The sequence below is a fragment of the Garra rufa genome, chromosome 2 (assembly GCF_049309525.1).
Source record: "Garra rufa chromosome 2, GarRuf1.0, whole genome shotgun sequence".
Classification (NCBI taxonomy): domain Eukaryota; kingdom Metazoa; phylum Chordata; class Actinopteri; order Cypriniformes; family Cyprinidae; genus Garra; species Garra rufa.
In genome coordinates, this window is record NC_133362.1 from 54,418,688 (window position 1) to 54,431,426 (window position 12,739).

At 41.6% G+C, this 12,739-nt stretch overlaps 2 non-coding genes across 2 annotated transcripts; one reads left to right on the plus strand and one right to left on the minus strand.

The window, feature by feature from the left end:
* Positions 1–619: 619 nt before the first annotated feature.
* On the minus strand, positions 620–691 carry trnaw-cca (transfer RNA tryptophan (anticodon CCA)). The gene has a single exon. It is a non-coding gene; the product is annotated as a tRNA-Trp (tRNA).
* An 11,290-nt stretch (positions 692–11,981) lies between these two features.
* Positions 11,982–12,097, plus strand: LOC141327136 (U5 spliceosomal RNA). The gene has a single exon (XR_012354450.1). It is a non-coding gene; the product is annotated as a U5 spliceosomal RNA (small nuclear RNA).
* Positions 12,098–12,739: the final 642 nt, after the last annotated feature.

Consider the following 12,739-nt stretch of genomic DNA (forward strand, 5'->3'; position numbering starts at 1 on the left):
TTTTTGTCAGCTTGTCTTCGATAGCTCAGCTGGTAGAGCGGAGGACTGTAGATAATACATTGGCTATCCTTAGGTCGCTGGTTCGATTCCGGCTCGAAGGAGCTTGCTTTTGAATTCAGCACGTAGATGTTTCCACGATTTCTTCAGAGATTGCAGGGCAAGATATGAAAAAGTAACACATCAAGAGGCAGATCTGTCACAGTACACAATGACAGGAATGGTTATTACATGAGTTCTCAGGCTTAATAAAAATAACAGGTCAAGATACAAATCTATCGCAGTACACCGGTGGTTTTCAATCCTGATCCTGGTGACCCCCTGCTCTGGGCTGTGTTTCCCGAAAGCGTTGCAAACCTTAATACAACGTAGACGCATTGAAACCAATAGAGTTACATTCAACTTAGGGTTACGATGACTCTGAAAAACACGGCCCTGCATATTTTGTCTGTCTCCTTTTTCTGACAAAACCAGATGAGTTCATGGAGCTCTCTCCTAACGAGCTAATGATCTGAATCAGGTGTGTTTAATAAGGGAGACATACAGAGCGGTGGGATTGGAAACCACTGCAGCACACAACGACAGGACTTCTTTTCACATTAGAAGTCAACAAGAAATCACGTGACCCCGACGTGATTTGAACACGCAACCTTCTGATCTGGAGTCAGACGCGCTACCGTTGCGCCACGAGGTCCTGAACCCAGAGGTGATGTATTTTGCTTAACCGCCTTGACACAGAATGCAAATCAGTAAATATACGGTGCTCAAGGAACATTCTTGATGTTGGACTTCATACTCAGGAGATCAAAAACAGATCGTCTGACCTCAAGGTGATTTGGGGCCAGACACTCTACCGTTGCACTACAAGATAGCGGAAAAATTATTTAGTGTTTCATGCTTAAGCACTTTGATAAACTATGCAAATCAGCTAGTCTTTACACTCACAAAGTCAAGAACAGATCGCTTGACCTCAACATAATTGGAACACGCAACCTCCCGATCTGGGATCAGGCGCACTCTGTTTTCTCGGCCACGAGGTCGAGAAATCAAGTCGGCGTTCCTTGCTTAATTGCTTTGATTCAATTTGCAAATCAGTCACGGTAAAGGGCTGTAGACTTTATACTATGGTTGTCAAGAAGAGATCAACTGATGTGATTGGAACATGCAACCGTCTGATCTGGATTCAGCCATGCTACCGTTGTACCCCAAGACACCACAAACCTATCTGGTGTTTCCTGCTTAAGCCACTTTTTGTCAGCCTGTCTTCGATAGCTCAGCTGGTAGAGCGAGGCAGCCGTGAATAGTTTAGCTAAACGGCCCTAAACCGTTTCCCATTCATTCTCAATGGTAGTGCTGAAACACTACGGATGCAATACACTTTCGGCCGCTAGCGCCCTTTTGGCGCACTTCCGTGTTTCTGCACCAGCGCCAACTTTGAATTCGCCATTAACACATCCACACTCGGACAGTACAGTCGCGATCTGCTACGCTGTTATTCGGAAAATCTATCAAAGGTAAGTTACTTTATGTACTTTTTCATGTTGTTAATGCTGAAATCACGTTAGTTGTTAAATGAAAACCGCTGCTTCGCTCCGTGAGGTCTTGGTTATTGATAAACGTTATCATTTGGGGCATTATTTACTGTTAATTATCATCATAGGATGATCTGCTCGCAAAGTTATGAATGGACATGCCCGTTTTTATATATTCGTGTGTGTTGTTTCGTGTCGTGGGGTTAAACAAGCCTGTTAGTCCATTTCTGACAATGTTGTGTTGATACGATCTGCTCGCAAACTTATGAATGAACGTGAGCGTTTCATGCATATAATTTCTATGCCGTGGGGTTAAATAAGCCTATCAGTCCGTTTCTTACGATGTTGTCATTACATTACCTCAACATCGCTTGTTTATATGAGATAAATAACGAATGAACGATCGTTTTTCCATTATTGCCAATAGTTGTCATATCGTGACGCTAAATAAACAATGTACATCACATAATTCAACTAGTAAATAACTGTAATAAGTGTTTATACATCGCTAGGAACTGTACTAGTACTGTTGTACTGTTGTAATGAGCCTTTAGAACTGCTTTACTGTTAGACTAATGCATTGCAGTGACCAAAATAGCCTAAGCAACAACTATTTTTACCATTTCAGACTGGAGCATTTGTAACTTTTATCAGGACAATTACTATGGTATTACCATAGTAGGTTGTATGTGTGCGTGTCTATGTATGTGCCTGTATGATCACATACTAACCAAAATAGCATAATTAAGAGTTATTTATATAATTTCAGACTTGAGCATAAATTATTTTAATCTTTTAGTAGGACAATTACTATGTTAATACTATAGTAGTGTGTGTGTGTGTGTGTGTGTGTGTGTGTGTGTGCTCATTCAAAGATACACAGCCTACTGTGGTAATACCATATTAATTGTCCTGAAAAAAGTTTAAAATAATTTATGTTTCAGTCTGAAATAGTATAAATAGCTGTTACTAAGGCCATTTTGCTCACTGTAATGTATAATTAGTCTGAGAGTAGGACAGTATCTTTAGTCTCTCATCTCTAAACTTCAGCCACGTAGTTCAAGAGGTCAAGTAGACAATGCTTTTTCACACCTCTTTCATCCTTATCTGCTCTGTGTGTGTGTGCTCATTCAGGCAAACACACCTGCACTCCCCCACGGACACAGAGCAGTTAAGGGTGAAAGAGCCCTGCTGAAAAAACCAGCATATGCTGGTTAGGTATGTTTTGGTGCTGGGATGCTGGTTTTAGCTGGTATATGCTGGTCCTTTGCTGGTTTATGCTGGTCCCTTGCTGGTTTTTGCTGGTTTATGCTGGTCATGTTGCTGGTTAATGCTGGTCCTTTGCTGGTTTATGCTGGTCCTTGACCAGCAACATGACCAGCATAAACCAGCAAAGGACCAGCATAAACCAGCAAGGGACCAGCATAAACCAGCAAGGGACCAGCATAAACCAGCAAAGGACCAGCATTAACCAGCTAAAACCAGCATCCCAGCACCAAAACATACCTAACCAGCATATGCTGGTTTTTTCAGCAGGGAGGTGTGAAAAAGCATTGTCTTCTGACCTCTGGAACTATGTGATTGAAGTTTGGAGATAAGAAAAGAACAGCAACAAGATCTGGCCCAGTTATTTGAGTCTGATAACTGTGCAATGAAACAGATAGTGATATTTCATGGTTTGACAATATCTTTTTAAAGTATCTTCTGAAATAACCCTAAAATTCCATTTTTGTTTGATGGTAGATCATGCAGAGGAAATTCCAGTTTTTCCCAGGGAGAATCTCTGTTGTGTTCCGCAAGGGACCACTTGGATTTCTTCTTCAGGATCCATCTGAGGAAGCCAGGCGGATTAAGAATGACCCAACTCTGCAGGACAAGTCTGCGCCCATGAGGCAGAACCTTGTGCGGCAAAATGCCCTGACAGTGGTACGTCAGAGAGGAGGGGATGCTTCCGACAAGAAGGAGGTCCTGGGAGACTACATCCTGCAGTTTGGGAAGTACAAAGGGAAGTCTTTCCGGTGGCTGTTGGAAAATGATGTAGGGTACATTTTGTATCTCATCAAGAACCTGGAGAAGGAGGAGGCGTCAGGCATCCCTAAAGCTGAGGGGCATAGCAAAGACAGTCTAATGTCCTTTGTGAACTATGCTTGTAGTTTTGAAGAGATCCAGTCTCTTCTCAGTTATGAGGCCAGTAAAGTGGTTGTTGTGCCAGCCTCATCAGAAGATGACCAGCTGGTTGGCTTTGGTTCCCGGGCCAAGAGCACCTGGAAGGAGATATGGGACAGCAAAGCAGATGGCTATGCAGACTTCATTATGAGGAAGAGCTGCGTCCCAGGGACACGTATGCACAAGCTGCAGCAGTACCTGCGAAAGAGACAGCAATCCACCCACCCCTCACCTGTTTCTGCCTCAAAATCCCCAGATGAACCCATGGGTAAATAAATGTTTATTTTATTGTAATGTATACTTGTTCAGTAGTAACTAGTATAACAATAAGTTAGCTTTTATTTAAGGTAAATAAACCTCAGTTTGTAGGAACATGACATGAACTGAAACGTAAATATTAAAAAAAAATGTTTTCAATACAGAGATGGAGAAAGATGAGGACCTAGAGCAAGCAATGCTGAGCATCACCCCCTCCAAGCTACAGGTGCAAAGTAAGTTAAGATTTTTTTCTTTTAGCATTTGATTTCTACTAAACGTTTATCTTAAAAAACTGTTATAACTATTTAAAAAATGTACATTATTGTTTTGTGTGTTTTCCCCAACAGCTGCCTCTCCACCACTGCCACCACAATTCAGTATAGAGATGGAGAAGGATGAGGACCTAGAGCAAGCAATGCTAAGCATCACCCCTCCAAGCTACAAGTGCAAAGTAAGTTATTTGGATGATTTTTGCTGTTTTTTTTTTCATTTGCACATATCCAAACATCTATCTGTCTGACTGTATGTCCACCTGTCTGCCATTCTGTTCATCCATCTGTCTGTCTGTCTGTCTGTCTATCTCTTTCTCTGTCTGTCTGTCTGTCTGTCTGTCTAGTGCCAGTAAAATATTTCAAAATTTTAAGACAAGGCTTTGAAGTTAGTGTGTACATCTAGATTAATGCTTTGTGTGTTCCCCAACAGCCACATCTCCACCACTGCTGTCAGCTGCTGAACTGGAACGGTCTACCAAAGCAGTAAAAGGTGTTTCCGCAGGAGGTTCAGCACTGAGAAGAAAAGCTGAACATGAATTGAATCCTCCTTTATTGTGTTGTTTGTGTTCTGGCTATGTTCTAGCCATGTTCCAATAACAGTGTGTTCGCCGTTGGCATATACTAACTGTCCTAAGGACTATGAATTGATTCCAGTCTGGGTAAGTACTTCTTTTATTATGAATTTTACACTGTTCTTTCTACATTTTTCCTTCCATCTTCAGATGATTTTGTTTTCAGTCAATAGATGTGTTCAACTTTGGGTGAAGGGTGAATTCAGTAGCTTTGTGTCTTTATTAACACCAGCTCTTTTATGTTTCTAATTGTAAAATGTTCTATATTTCAGTAACATCTGCTGCCCTCTCCAAACCACCTGCTGATGGCAAAAGTGGCCTTCAAGAATTGTCAGGATATGGTAAATAAATTACAGTTCTGATCACCAATTTAACTATTTGCCTTGTTTACAAAAGTAATACATTTGTTTTTTTTTTGTTTTGTTTTTGTTTTTTATTTTGTGATGTGTCACAATACTTTTGTCCACAGTACCAGCTCAGAAGACACCTCTGCCTCTTCCTAAAGAGTTGAAGTTTCTTGTCCAAGAGCCAGCCTTTTTGGAACAATCAGAGCCTTCAGTACCAACTACAGGTGTGTGATATTTATTTACTTTTACTTAGCATGTCTAGTGAATCACATTCCACACTAGAAGATGTTTCACTCTTTTGTTTATATATATATATTAATATTAATAGTCTATCTATTATTCTATTTGCAGAGCCATTGTCTTCTGCTCCTGACACTTTGTCAGTGACCAGTCTGGATCCTCTACAGCAGACAACTCAAGGTAAGCATCTAAATAATTTTTCACACATATGCCTGATTAATATAAAGTCTGTACTTATTCTTCTTTATTTCAACCAGGTACAACAGCCCATCCCAGAAATCCTCCTCCACCACTTGGTTATGACCATGATGTCCGCCAATGGAAGTGTTCCCAGCAGCAGAGGATCTGGATGAAGACAGATCTGGAATCCATGGGCCTGTGGCCTGGCTCGATTCCTGTTAGCAACCCCATGAAGACCGTGTCATTGTGGCGTTTACCTCCTCAGCCAGAACTAATGGACACCATCACCGATCTGCCATCTCCTAAATATTTCCAGCTTCATCCATTTTTTATTTGGAAGCCTGAAAATGATACCCTGATGGCCAGGCTGAGGAACAACTACACTCTGCCATGCTTTGAAGGGTGTAGACAGCCACAGGTGACATCTGCAGGAGTTGGTAGACCTCGTGTGATTGCAGGCATCACAAGTCAATACTATCTGTTTTCTTCACGTCTGTGCTGCAAAGTCTGTAAAAAAAAATGGTATGCAGACAACCCACAGTGGCTGGAAAAGCTCCCCAAACGCTTCACAAACCTGTTGCCAGCTGTTCTCACTTATAAGAAGGCTGTGTGTAAATCTCTGTTGGATGAACTGCGGCGTACTGGTAAATCACCCACAGACATGGCCAACCAGGTGATGGAAATGATGCATCTTAAATATGAACGTGCTCACTTGGCCTACCTCCTCAGTTGTCAGAATATCTTGGATGCTGAGGCTGGAAAGTATGGACAGAGAAGCATCACAGGATTCCTGAGAAAGGAGACCCAGCCTGCTCCCTTTGGCGAGTATGCTGATCCCAATGGATGGAGTGGAATTGCTGTGTCTGCACATTATCTCACTGACTGTCTCCTGCACGAGTATCAGCGCCAAGAGAGAGCTATTATACAGCTCCTACAAGGAACCATTGGGCAGGCATTTCGTTCCGGCCACACCCGAAAGGTGGCCAGGAAGGTTACATTTACTTCTGGCACAATGTCATCCTATGCCATCATGAATGAAAGTTGGATGATCTTATCATGGGTGATGGTACAGTCAGAGACGGAAAAGTCCCTGGAGCCCATGTACAGAGGACTCGCAAATCGGTACCAGACGGCAGGAATGGAGAAGGCACATTACCAGTGGGTTGACAGGTAGGCTTGATAATTCTGTACCTTGCCTAAGACATATCACATAGAGAATGTATACATCAGTTAATACTATTATCCTGACTGATGAACAGATCCATTGACTGATTTTAACATTAACATTATACTTTTCTGTTTTTTTCCCCAGAGATTGCTGTGCACCATTCAGAGTGCCAGACTCTCACAAAACAGAGCACCTGAACTGGGAAGCATGGCAGACTACAGATGACATTATTGCCGAAGCCACTTCTGGAAACTTAGAGAACAAGTGTGCTTCCAGATCTTTCTACAATCAGCACATCATGATCAAGCTGGACCTGTTCCATTGTATGAGGCGCTTCCTCCGTGAGTGTGTTTCTGAGCATCATGCCCTTTACAGCTCCTTCTCCCAGTTCTTGTCTGCTGCCTTCTGTGTTGTGGATCAGGAAGATCTGCAGAAGCTCAAGGATGCTTACGCATTTTGTGGTATTGAGCCTGCCAACCCCACAAAGCAGCACATTCGGGAACACTGCAGAACAAAGATCACACAGCCTAAAGAACTTGTGAGGAGGGTCGAGGATGTTATGCACCATTTTCATTTGGCAGGAGATCCTGATGGTGTTCCCCTGTACAAACCGTCCATGCTAAAAACATGGCGCATACAGCGGGTTCACATTCTGCGAGGATGTCTAAGTGATCCAGAGGTTGCCGGTGAAATCTTGTACAGGCATGGTGGAACACAGCAACTGAACCACATTCAGGGTGAGGGGGCCAAAGTTCCAGTATGGATCCCCATAAGAGGAACTTCTCAGCAAGAGGGGTACCACTTCCACCAGGCTCAGTGGGTCACTGGCACACGTGTCTCCTCAGAACTGTTTCGAGCTCAGGGGATGACCGGAGTGGCACGCTGGAATTTTCAGCGTCTGGTGGACCTAAAACAGCCAGGTGTTCAGCTTCCAGCAGCCTTTGATCCAGCTCTGATGGCAGAGATGAATACAGTCTCAGAAAGGCTGTTAGGTGTGCCAAAGTATCCTGCCCGTTGGGTATCTAGCAGAGATACTGGAGAAAGATTTGGGCTGGAGTATGTTGAACCTGGATGTCGCCCTGTTGTCCTGGACTGGGAAAAGCACAAGACCAAGACGACTGAAGTACATCCAGCTGAGCAGAGTGACACATCCACTGCCATGTCGCAATACACTTCTGGTCCTCTTGATGTGACTCCAAGTCCTTATCTAGAGTCAGGTAAACTTTTACAGACACAGGAACTGAAAAGACATATATGCTTCATTATATATATATTTACAAAGTGTTTCATTTTCTGTTGTTGTTTCTGTTGTTGTTGTTGTTGTTGTTGTTGTTGTTGTTGTTGTTGTTGTAGTGACCGCCAGTTCCCAGCCTGTCCCCTTGCTGTCCTCATCTTTTCCATGCAAGGCTGAGCATTCTTCAGAGACAGGTGAACATTTGTTAGACACACAGTGTCATGTCATCCCAGTATCTCATTTGTATTTTTGTCTTAAAAATGCATTTACAATTGTTTACTTGCTATTGTAGTGACCTCCAGTCCCCAACCTGTACCTTCTCTGTCCTCATCTTTTCCTGGTCACGCTGATCTTCGTTCAGAAACAGGTGAGTAGTAACAGATGGTCAAACCAAAAACGTTTCTGCTATTTATCATCTTGGCTAAATACTGATTAAATGTTAATGTGATTGTTGTAGGTGCCACATTCACACCACCTTTGCCCATGAAAGCCTCACCTGCTAGCAGCCGCACTGGACCTGTGAAGACTGGTGGTAGAGTGTTTGTGTTAGATCACAAAAAGTGGACAGCCCCAATGAAGGAGACCATTGACACTTTACTAAAGAAACACCATGGAAAGAAGGACATGCTTAAGCTTGTGGATCAGGAGTATGCAGCAATGGTCCACAGTTCCTGTACTGACCCTAACAGCATGCTCCATTCAACCACAAGATTACACATCTCACAGTATGTCAAACACCTTGCAAAACTCTTAAACACCAGTTCTTCCTTAAATACAAGTCCAGAAAAACTTGTTGAGACACAACAACTCTGGTATTCGCTGACAGAGGGTAGTGAAACTACTAGTGTTCCAGTTACAACTGTGACTCCAGCAGTCATGCTCACACCTGCACCTCCTCCAACCACACCTATGACTCACGTGGCTGTTGAGAAAATTGTGGAAGAAATTATGGAGAGACAGCAACAGCAGCTGCAGCAAAAGCAACAGCAACAACCCACCGAACAGAAAAAGAAACAAACAAAGACCTGTCTCGCCTGTGGACAGCCCAAATCTCGGTACGAGAATGATGGCTCCTCCATTCACTTCTTTTACCAGCAGGGTCCTGTTAGATACTTCTATTGTTCAACAAAGGTTTTTACAACCTACAGTGCAGAAGGTCTAACAAACCAAAGAATGCCTTTTCAGGACTTTATGGAGACAGAGTTTTTTCAGAGGGAACTGGAAGCCACAAAAAAACGAGTTATGGAGAAAGGGCAACAGAAACGGAAGAGGTCTGATACGCAACCTCAACCCACTGGTCGCCTGTGCAGATTCTGCAAAATGGAACTGAAGCAGGGCCCAAACAGTCCACATGTTCACACGGGCTTTCCCGGGGTATCAGGGAAATACATATACTGTCCTGCTAAAGTCTTTTTTATTTACAAAGATCAGGGCATGGACAAAGAGTTGACCTGGAAAGACTTTAAAGATTCTGCTTTTTATGAGGCAGAAAAGCAAAGATGGATTGCAGAGAAAGGAAAATAAGTCTTTTTTTCCTTTTGTTTTCTGTAAATAATTATATATGTTCTTTGGATTTATTTAGATTTCATTGATAGTTTTTATTGTTTTATAGTTTCACCTACTTCATATAACTCTGTAACTATAATAATAACTGATTAGAAACCTTTTAATCCACAACTCATGTCAATATTATTTTTATGTCATATAAATTAAAATGTTGTTTTTTACTTTTAAATCTTTTGTTAATTTGATGTTTGTAGATTAAAACCTGACATTAATAAATAACATTTATTTCTGCTTAATTTTGTCTGAGCTAAACTGGCCAATAAACACACATTTACAAAAATAAGCAAATAAAATTAATAAAGTAGAAATGCAACTAAAATATATCACACTTGTTTGTACCCACAAAAACATATAAACTTTAAAAACAAATTTACAGGATTTACAGTTGCAAATTATATATATATATATATATTATACTATACAAATACATAAAAATTAAATTATGTTGCTGCCTTATTTTGTACATTTGGAATTTGCAGAATAACATGACAAATATATATTGAATTTTGAATAACATTTATAAAGTTCAGTATTTATATAGTAAATACAAAAATAAAATATATGAATATATAAATATGTTTTACATATAAATATATATATAATATAAAATATATTTATTAGTGGTGGGCCGTTATCGGCGTTAACGTGCTGCGTTAACGTGAAACTCTTATCGCGCGATAAAAAAAAATATCGCCGTTAATCTATTCTCAAATTTGGGTTGGGAGCTGGGTCTAAACTACGCAAGCTATGATGACTTTCACCTTGATAGTTTAACGCGGATGTATACCAAAGACTATAGAATATGGTCGCGCGTTTAAGTCTCCTCCGCCAAAACACAGACGGGATCGCGTCGTCCTCCATTCATAAAAACCGAATCTACTATAGCGAAATGCCACGTAAATTCGTCGTTTTTTGAATTCATAAATCGAATGTTGGTCAGTCACTTAATTCAAATCGCGATATGGACTAGTGTATGTGAAAACTGAAATGCAAAAAGACCGTTTTAAGATGAATCCGATATGTTCCGTTTGCCTAGCTGTATGTATGCATTGCGGAGACGCGCTTTTACTACACGCATACTGAAACACACGTGACGCTCCCGGTAATTTTTGGCATTTTCATCTTACATGAACAGATAAACTCAATCTCCCAAACTGCTGTGAGTGTCACTTTTACCGTTTCATTTGAGAAAACTAGCATCATATCATACTGTATGACACAGAAACTTCACGGCAACCTGTCAAAATAAAAGTACGGTGTAACATGTAATGGGCTGGGTAGGTGTTGACGTTAAAAAAACACAATCTAATAGGTAGAAAAAATAATTTCATTGTTAGTTAGTTAGTAAACACAAGTACATCTAATTGAACATAATTTATTTTCATCAACAAATTATCATAGAACAGCTTTATGAGCTTTATGATCCATTCTCAAAGACTTTAAGTCATTATTTGGGCACATATTCTGAATGCCTTCAGCAGAATTCAAATTAGCCATTTTAATCTAGATTAATCTAGATTAATTCCAAGATTTAATCTAGATTAATCTAGATTAAAAAAATTAATCTATGCCCACCCCTAATATTTATTAACATATGTCAAATAAAACATTTATAAACATTACATGACAAATCAATTTTGAATTTTGAGTAAGATTTATATATGTTTTATTAAATCTGATGCTGTCCAAGGTGCTGATTCAATACTGTAGCTACTTTGGCCAATAACCACACATAAAAGAAATATAAATAATTGTTTCATGTAAATAATGATGTAACGTTTTTACTAGAAGGCTGTAGGGTGTCTTTTTGTGTTTACATTTGCTTTAAGTTCACATTTGAGCAGAGCGCAAAACTGCAGTGAGCGGGATTCGAACCCCGGTCCAGACGTTTACCCCAGATAATGTGAAAAAATCTGATTGGTTGTCGGTGTAATTCAAAACCTTGGACAGCGGCAACAAAGCTTGCATTTCATTGGCTGTCAGCGTGTTCCAACTATTCACGACCTGCCGGCCAGTGGCAGGCGAGAATTCTACCACTGAACCACCAATGCTCGGCTGGGAGGATTTCGGCCTTCACATTGCCCTGGATTTAGTAATGGTGCGTAACTGTTACACGTCAAATCCAGGGAAAGGGGGGTTGGGTCAATATGCAAAGTTTGGAGCTCCTTCTAGAAAATCAGGCTTGGCCTTCAAGGCTCATTTTAAAGAATCCCACACACATGCAAACACACACCCCTTACTTAAAAGAACTCTGTTCCTGCATTTGCCCGGGAATCAGAGCCAGGCCTCCTGTGTGGCAGGCGAGAATGGATGATGGAAGAGACTTTTTAACTTTTACTCCTCCCATTTGGAGTGAGGGGAGATGAAAATCTTATCGGCACCCTAGATTACCCTTTGTGAGTATAGTGGTTTACCACAGGGAGCGCACATGCTCAAGCGCATGGGCACACAACTCGAGTTTCTCTTCATAGACGCATAAATCTTTCGCCTTTTACTAAAGATTTCCGTGGAGGGGAACCTTTCCGAGTGACCTGTATTTTTGGGTGCTCTGCTCACAGCAGAGCTGCACTGCAGTTTCAATAGCAGACTAAATCTGACCACACACCAATGTGCATTGGAGCAGAGCGTGCTTTCTCGTGGACCGTGTTTGCAGCCTTTGCGCTTCCTGTGTCGCAACTTCACGTTTTTTTTCAGCCAGCATGGAAAGACGGCACTCTCATGACATGATGGGATCCAAACCTTGGGCTTCAGCTACTTTGGCCCTGTCAGTGACTCATGTACTTCCAGCATTCTTTTCTGCTCACAACAGAGCTGTATTGGAGTGTCAAGAGTAAAACTGGCCACCAGCCAATGGGCGGTGGAACGAAGCGCGCCTCACCACGTTCTGTACTTGCGGCCTTTGCGCTTTCTGCGTCGCAGCTCCAGATTTCTTTAGCCCGCATGGAAAGACAGCACTCTCTCGTACATGACGGGATACAAACAAAGATGGCTTCAGCTCCTTTTGCCCTATCAGTGACTTGTGCATTTCAAGCATTCTTTTCAGATGGCTAAAAGCTGGAGTCGGGAACTTGCGTTGGTGGTATAGTGGTGAGCATAGCTGCCTTCCAAGCAGTGGCCAGCCGTGGATAGTTGGAACACGCTGACAGCCAATGAAATGCAAGCTTTGTTGCCGCTGTCCAAGGTTTTGAATTACACCGACAACCAATC